The sequence below is a fragment of the Tasmannia lanceolata genome, unplaced genomic scaffold, assembly GCF_043159265.1.
Source record: "Tasmannia lanceolata isolate RefF3 unplaced genomic scaffold, GAP_Taslan_0.1 ptg000005l, whole genome shotgun sequence".
Taxonomy (NCBI): Eukaryota; Viridiplantae; Streptophyta; class Magnoliopsida; order Canellales; family Winteraceae; genus Tasmannia; species Tasmannia lanceolata.
The window spans coordinates 3,093,925-3,103,080 of NW_027518682.1; the positions used below are offsets into that span (position 1 = coordinate 3,093,925).

The 9,156-nt window shown below is 38.6% G+C and overlaps 1 long non-coding RNA gene across 1 annotated transcript; it reads right to left on the minus strand.

Moving 5' to 3' along the window:
- Window positions 1-4,572: 4,572 nt before the first annotated feature.
- LOC143876483 (uncharacterized) lies at window positions 4,573-6,327 on the minus strand. Its single transcript, XR_013250393.1, has 3 exons — window positions 5,884-6,327; window positions 5,706-5,786; window positions 4,573-4,948 (listed from the first exon to the last, which is right to left on the minus strand). It is a non-coding gene; the product is annotated as an uncharacterized LOC143876483 (long non-coding RNA).
- Between the last annotated feature and the right edge of the window lie 2,829 nt (window positions 6,328-9,156).

The following is a 9,156-nucleotide window of genomic DNA, read 5'->3' on the forward strand; positions in this document are numbered from 1 at the left end:
CAAAAGGGATAAAAAATACATAAAAATTCAAAAACAACAAAAACATAAAAAAACAACAAAAGCGTTTTTCGGAAAAGCTGTTTCGAACTACGTTGGCTTGATCCCTTTTCACAGGGTACGTAGGCAGCTTGGGACCGTCATCCCAAGTTCAGTCAAACTTTTCAATAAAATTATTTAAACCCTTCAAAAAATCATTCAAACATCCAAAAAATCTTTCAAACCTTTCACAACAAAAATCAAAATGGGCAAGGATGATGATTGCCAGGTCACTCAGAGCCTTCCTTTCATTTCATTTCCGATTTTGATCGTGGTTTTCCGGTTTTATCGGTTTTCCGACTTTTTATCGGGTTTTGGGACGGGCGACGACGTAGCATGGCCCCTTCACAGGGATTGTCCTCGCTGAGCCCAACGATAGGCTATGACGATCGTGAGACTTATCCGATCTTTAGCGGATCAGGATCGCTGAGCTTGATTTATTAGAATCGCTCCCTGAGCCTATCGTACGCTCCCTTTTCTTTTCCCTGCCATTCTCGGTCCTCATGTACCGTTGATTTTCCGATTCATTTCTTTCCCTGTATCTTTTAGCTCATTGTGTGTTTATCTTTGACTTCTTATGTGCTACTGTTAGCTTGTTTACTTTCCTAGCATGAGATTGATTATTATTTTCTTAGCATTATCTCTTACATAGGCTCGCATGCTATGTGTTTATTCTATTGCTTTGGTAGTTTACTGTTGTGCTTATCTGTCCTCTCACCTGCTTAGTCGTAGCATTTATTCATCTTATCTTGATTATCTGCTTAGCTGTAGCTGTGCGTGTGGATGTTACTGCTTTCCTAGATGTGATGGGTTAGGATTAGATGCGGTGAGTTAGGATTTGGATGTTTATTTTCTTTTGCCCATCCCCGGGTCATGCATGCTTAGATAGACGTTTTCTCGGGGATACTTGTTCCCATTTCACATGATTGTAGCCCAAAACTCTTCAAAATTAATTAAAAATGGCATAAGAGACCAGGTGCTTGCACTTGGGCGAATTGGGGGCGCTTAACACCTTCCCCATTCGTTATCATGCACGGACTTTTGTATCTCTGGTTATCCGTGCAACAGAGTATTTCATGGGATCCAGGGCCTATTTCCTTGCATGGCGACTCTTCTTTGTTATAGGTACATCTTGGTTCCGGGCTAGTCCTTGAATCGAGAAGTATCTCATTTATATCGCCACCCATGCTGTGAGTGGCACCATTTCGAGAGTTCCTTGGTAGAGCTCTCCTTCACATTGTGGAGATCTTAGAGGATCGGCGTGGGATCTCGTGTCCCTCGCCCATCGTCCTCTGGATCGGGGTCCACAGCACCACATAATCAAGTTGGGTCCAAAATAAATGCAACTGCCAGTGGTAGATCGACGATCATCAGGTGAACCAGCCCAGTTAGCATCAAAGTAGGGAATAAGAGAGGGAGCTGATATTGGGCGAAGTGTAAGGCCAAGGCCAATACAACCTTTGAGGTAGCGAAGGATCCTTTTAACTGCCTCATAGTGTACAGTGGTATCATTAACGGCGTAGGAGATGTCCGGACGCGTCATAGTGAGGTATTGAAGGGTGCCAACTAAGCTACGATACAATGTGGGATCAGAGAGCCTAGCACCATGAGTGCAAGACAACTTAGAACCAAGACAAACAGGAGTAGTAAGAGGTTTTGCCCCGAGCATGGATGCACGATCAAGGAGATCAAGGGTATACTTCGTCTGTGTAAGTGTAATATGGAGGCTCCGATTATTGTCCGAACAACTTCCATGCCGAGGAAAAAGTTTAGGGAACCAAGATCCTTCATATCAAAGTGTCGAGAGAGATACGTAATCAAGGAGCGAACACCACCGATGTCACTGCCAGTGACAATAATATCATCCACATATAGAAGTAAAAGAAGACACCCATAGGATGTGAATCACACAAAGAGAGACATGTCAAACAAACAACATCGAAAGCCATGCTCAAGAGCCATCAAATTTTATTGCAGGATTAATCCTATTTCAATAAATTAAAATAATTTCTAACTAATAAAAAGCGAAAAATATTCGTCAACAAACATCGTATTAGATCATAGGGTTAGAACCATCCGATGGAGTTCAGTAAACGTCGTGGGGCCCACTAAAGTAAAATTTCTAACTTGAGACACGGTAGCCCTGGTGAAGTACACGTCGTCGGGCCCCACCGAAAGTAAAATTTAACGTGAGACATGGCAGCATAAGTCAAGTAAAATTTCTACAAGTCAAGTGAATGTCGTTGGCCCCACTGAAAGTAAAATTTCTAACGTGACACGTTTGCCTAGGTCAAGTAACGTGTGACAAATGTGTGACACGGTAAAGTAATCCTCGTCGGGCCCGACTTAGTAAAAACACACCAATTGGAAACTCCCCCTTGATCAATCAATTATTTCGAAATGTTTGACTGGCTACCCACAGCCCATGAATAATTGAAGAGATATTTTTCAAGAATATTGATGATGAAATCCGGAAGGAGTGGCAAAAGGAGAGAGAAATTTGATGGTTATGAAAGATCCAATCGTTTGGCCATCAAGGAGCAAAAGAGAGGATAAGATAAAAAGAAAAATCGATTGACAAATGACAAAAGGGAGATACAAGAACCGTAGGAGTATGATCTTTCTGTATCCATCAGATACACAGAACAATTGTCAACGGGAGTAATCATAGATATTTAAGGTAAGGTATCAAAGATCTTTTTCACTGCAGTCGAAATACCGGTATCACTAAAATAGAACAAACAATAACAATACATGGAGGCATGGTTCCTTTTATACAGATTTTGCTTTACTTCAGGTTTAGTAACCTTTACATAAATTCTATCACGTCAAAAGTAAAGTGAATGGAATTTAGAAATGTCTTTCCTATCTATCCAAAGCAATTTAGAGGGGCAAGGCTGGCTATACCAAATGGTGCCCCACCATAAGGCAACATTATGGGTCTAAACTATTATGTCGAAGGGTGATCTATCAACTAGATCAAGGCTGTAAAAGGGCACTGATATATATATATATATATATATATATATATATATATATATATATATATATGAGAGAAGTGTTTCTGCGCAGCTGCGTAGAGAGATATCTGCGCACTATTCCATTAGCTTGTAATTGTCATATGTCAGTAATTGTCATATGTCGTTGTATTTTCTTTGTAATTGTCATACTTTGTCACCCTTTTTTAGTAATTTTTCATTTAAAACTTACCATTTCTATCACAAATCTAATAAACCGTAATGATTACTATTTTTTTTTCTACTTTTCCTCGCAACATTTGCACCCATTTACTTCTTCCAATCTTTGCATCCGGACGGGCCACAAGCCGAGCAAGTGGAATCGGCGAAGGTGGCTAGCAAATTCCTGTAACAGAAAAAAGGGAAATGTTATCGGCACTACTTATTTTGATGAGGGCACTCTTACTTTATTAAAAGTACGGTATGGACCGCAACATAGGATGATCCAAACCGTCCATTAGATGGGGCACAACCTTTTATTAAAAGTACGGTATGGACCGCAACATAGGATGATCCAAACCGTCCATTAGATGGGCCAAAACCCATATAGGTTGTGCCCCAAAAATCATTTCCGTAAGTTGATCCTAACCCTCGGATCTGAATGTTAGAGGGTTGATCCAACCACCTAACAATATTGAGGGTACCACCTTTCACTGTGAGATTGTCCATTTCTCTTCTTCTTGCCATCAATCACGGTTGCCATACAGGGGTGTGAATTTATTTTTCTCCTAAAAAAGCTAGTAAATTGGGACCTTCTTTTTCTATTGCATTACGAATCAAGATTTCGCACCTAGTATACTTAATCAATGTCCTTGAAATCAAGTAAAAATCACATTTTTTTGCAACGAATCCTGTGAACCCTTATTACATGGTAAAGATGATTGCGGACATTTCCAATGGATCATATATCTCATTGTATTTGTTTTGTTGATTTTAATCATCTTCTTTGTACTCCTGATTTTAAAAGAGAAGTGAAGATCTAAATAAATGTGAAAAACCTTATGAAATTTTCAATGAATGGTTTGAGTTGTGTTGCTGCTTATTCTCTTGAATGGTTCTGAAATACATGTTACTAGAGTTGAGGAATATGGTACAATGAATCGTCCACCTTGTAACTAGGCTCGAATTGCAGCAACACTAGTTTGTTTTTAATCAAATGGAGCCTTGTCAAATGGAATGCAAGTACACAAAATGGAGCCTTATGAATTTTCAGCCAGTGTAAATTTGGTGGCCAAAAACGTCCTTCCAGATAAAACCACTTAATCAACGTGTCTGGGACTGGGAGGAGTACCAAGAGATGTGGGATCTTATTTGTCAACAGACCACAATGTAAACTCTTTCTGTGTCAGCACTCAGGAGAGACAAGTAGCTTCGTCAAGGAGTCTAGCAATTAAAACAAAAGTGGAGACATGGAATCCATTTGAAACTAATAAGGTTATATCTTTAAGAGAAGAACAATTGTTGGCAGTTATCCATTTCAAAAAGAAAAAATTGTTGGCAGTTATATAGATGACTCAAAAAGTTAGCTATATATTGAACTCATATCTAAAGGTTTGAGTTGTGATGGGAGACAAAAAACTCTGATAGGAGACAAAAAAATTATTTCGCTGCTCTCTCAAAACTCTCCCTTAAATTGGAATATTGATGAAATCTTGCCCGGCTTTCATAACAACTTGTAGTTCAATAAGTGACCGCCTAGCAGCTACACCAAGTTCAACATTACAGACTTCGTCTTCATTTCATTTTGTTCACTAAGAACTAGTACATACAAGCAGTTCTTTTCAGTTCATACAACTCAAGATAGAAGTTCAAAAATTTCACATCAGTTCAGTTGATTTCTTCAACTTGAAAGTGCTTCAAATAGGCATTGCTTCAAAAAACACTTGTCGCGATCCCTGCACATATAATACAAGCAAAGGTAAGACCGGGAATGGAATAGGTAGAAAACTCACCTTCTAAAGGAAGAAAATAAAAATAGATGGAAGTATAAGATGAAATAAGGATAAAACATAGTCATGCTCTGCTACATAGCAAGCTTTCGGTCACAAAAGAGATATATAATCGCTCAAAAGTCCCATGCGAATCACCCAGTTTAATTAGATTCAGGTATATTTTTCTCCCCCATTTCTCATAAATTTTTTTAGCTGGTGTAAGTGGGTATTTTCAAGCAAAGATCCTGGGAAGTATTAAGCTTCCTTGATGAATTTACATTGGTTTATTGCCTTGTAAAGTGTTGTGCATCATACAAACTGAGTGTTACAGTAACTACAAAATCCTATAATTCATGAGGGGGAAAAAAACTACTTTGAGAGTACAGAACAAAGTCCAGTCAGCAATAACTATTAAAAAAATAGCCATACTCTGCTATAAAACAAGCTTTTCAGTCACAAAACACCGTGAAAATCAACAAGTATAACCCTTGTATCCATTTGAGCCTCACAATCCTATAATTCATGAGGAAAAAAAAAAAAAACTATTGCGAGAGTAGAGAAAAAAGTCCAGTCAGCAATAACTAATAAAAAAAAAAAGCTAACTCTGCTTAAAATAAGCTTTTCAGTCACAAAACACCATGAAAATCCAAACCACCATCTTCCAATGTATCCAAAATATCAATGTACAAAACAAAACATTCACAAAGATACTACCACATACCTAGTGAAAGGAGCAACATCACGAAGCGATATCTTCCGTTTCCTCTTCCTCTTCCTCCTCCCCCTCGTGCAGTGTACCCATCTATTAGAACCAATAAAAATTTAGTAATAATCGGAGAGAAAATTGCAACATAGAAAGAAGAGAGTATGTGCATATAGAGAAGAACTCAAAGTCAAACCTTGGCTTTCTTTTTACATGTTCTCAGATTATGTCCCAACTCCCCACAACCACTACACTTCCGTTTTCCCATCTCAGATTATGTTCTCAGATTTGTCTTGGTCGACTTGTTTGTACTAGATTTGCGCACTCCAAAACCTTTACTCAGGGCATAGGTATTATAATATACGTAGGCACCGTCAAAGGTATCAAACACCTGGCCAACAAACGGCTTCTTCGCTACACTCTCCTCGCCATTCCCATCATCAACATCTTCTACTTGGTTACCTTCATTTAATTCTTCCCCTTGATCACCAAAAATTAAGGCGTGTTCATCAATATCATTTATCGATAAGCCGCATGCTTGCGACACAGCGTCCTCAACAAACCTTGAGGATGTGCCACATACTTCGTCGACAGGAAACACATGAGCGGGAGACAAAGAATCATCCATCAAAGGTTACTCTATAACAACCAGCCATAACCCAACAAACCACCAACCATAAACCAGCAAACAACCACCCAGAAACAACCAAACCACCAGCAATAAACCAACAAACCACCAGCCATTAACCACCAAACCACCACCCATCAACCACCAAACAAATACCCAAGAAACAACCAAACCACCAGCCATAAACCACCAAACCACCACCCATAAACAAACAAACCACCACCAACAAACCACAAATAAAAAAAGATCAAAACAGCATATTTGAAGTAACAAATACCATGCATTTAAAGAACTGATATGATACAATTGATACCCTCAATCAATTTTTACATTTAATTTTGGGTCCAATAATCAGTATTGAACTCAGCTTTGGACTCACGGATGAAAAAATGCAAAGAGTGACTTAGCAGAGAGAAAACCCCAACTTGCTTAGAGAGTACACAAAATGGAGCCTTATGAATTTTGAGAACCAATTGGGAGTCCATAACTGATTATTGGACTCAAGACTCAGAACCGGTTCTCAAAATCCAAAACCAACAGACCCTTAATTGAAATCATCCTAATTGATTGTGTCGATAAAAAGATATGTAGAACTAGAGATGACTAGAGGGTATTAAAAGGATTGAAAAATATCCAAAGAGATGACTAGAGGGTTTTAAAAGGATTGCAGGAATCCATACACATAAATCCATAAAAACATCAACCACTGCAAGACTTAGAAATAAGCGATTTCCATTCAAAAGGTATTGCAATTTAAAATTCCATCAAATAGCCATATAGAACCAATTGGGAGTCCATAACTAATTATTGGACTCAAGACTCAGAACCGGTTCTCAAAATCCAAAACCAACCAAAATACATCCTCAACTTAAACCCCTAAAGAACTCACAAAAATTAGGGTTTTGAAGGAAAACAAAAACAAATAGATTAGAAACCCAAGTGAAGAAGAAATATAGATTAAAAGGAAAAATAGATTTAGGAAAAAAATAAAAAAACAATAAATAGCTGAGCTTACCTGGTTTGGATCCTCGTGAGTGGAGAAGACAATTGACGAAGCGGAAGAACCGTGGACGAAGAGGGAAGAGGGAAGCCCAAAGTTGGGTCTCGGCCAAAGCTTTCGTGGTGGAGGAAGATCTTTCCGCCGCGGTGGAGATATAAATTTCCGTCGAGGGTTATGGGAAACCCTAGTTTTTTGTCCTCTTTGTTTATGTACGATTGAAGAGGAAAGAGGGAAAACGCAGAGGAAAGAGGGAAAACGCAGAAACATACAGAAAATAAAAACCCTAGCTTTTCCTGGTTCGTTTTGGGAGTGGGAGAGAGAGAGAGAGTTACGATACTTTTCTTGTTTATAAAAGAGCATTTACGAATGGAAGGCATTTACGACATAACGCAAAGCAAATTCGAAATAAAAGGTTGTGCCCCATCTAATGGACGGTTTGGATCATCCTATGTTGCGGTCCATACCGTACTTTTAATAAAGTAAGAGTGCCCTCATCAAAATAAGTAGTGCCGATAACATTTCCCTTCTTTCTTTTACAGGAATTTGCTAGCCACCTTCGCCGATTCCACTTGCTCGGCTTGTGGCCCGTCCGGATGCAAAGATTGGAAGAAGTAAATGGGTGCAAATGTTGCGAGGAAAAGTAGAAAAAAAAATAGTAATCATTACGGTTTATTAGATTTGTGATAGAAATGGTAAGTTTTAAATGAAAAATTACTAAAAAAGGGTGACAAAGTATGACAATTACAAAGAAAATACTACTGATATATGACAATTACAAGCTAATGGAATAGTGCGCAGATATCTCTCTACCTAGCTGCGCAGAAACACTTCTCTCTCTCTCTCTATATGTATATATATATATATATATATATATATATATATATATATATATATATATATATAGAGGAAACTGTTGGTGAGCTTAAGTCACATGGGTCCCACATTTTGGGGAGTGATCCAAACCATTCATTTGCAAGGCCTTATCATAGATAGGGGGTGTACCAAAAATCAGCTCCATAGGATCATCCTAACCCCTCCATTTGTGGAGGACAAAAATGGGGCAGATTTGTGTCTGTCCATTTTTGTCCTCCACAAATGGAGGGGTTAGGATGATCCTATGGAGCTGATTTTTGGTACACCCCCCATCTATGTAAGGGACTTTCAAATGTGGTTTGGATCATCCTAACAAAGTGGGGCCCCATGTGATTGGGCAAGTTAGCTCACCATAAGTTTGGTGAGCTTAAAGTTTCCTCATATATATATATATATATATATATATATATATATATACACACACACACACGTTGATTTTTGTAGTCTTTTATGTATAGGACGACGTTTGCTATGCTTGCATGGGACAAACACCATGTGGGTCCTTCTTGATGTTTGTACGGTATCAAAAGGTGAAATGGAATTTTTTGGCCAACTCCATAGGATGATCCAAACCGTCCATTTATGAGCCATAATGTAAATAGGTTGTGAGCCGAAATTATTTTCATAGGATGATACTAACCCTCGGTATAGAGTAATATATAACTTCTATATCAAAAGTTTTGATTTCATGCATGTGCTTCCTTCCAGCATTGAAAAATTGCCCTCTACCTTTGAGATTGAAAAGAGTCTCTCATTTCTTAGCAGCCCCCCACCGAAGTACTGTGTAATTTAATAAAGGTTAGAGGGTAATTTTGGCATACGATCATAAAATTTCACAAAATCGGAGGACGGGGAATTTCGGTGGACTTCAAACTGCAAAGCGAGCATAGTCGTGCAAAACCCTTTCCTCCTCTCGAGGAATCTCTCTCGCCCTCATGGCTTCTAATAGCTTCAACGATAAAAACGCA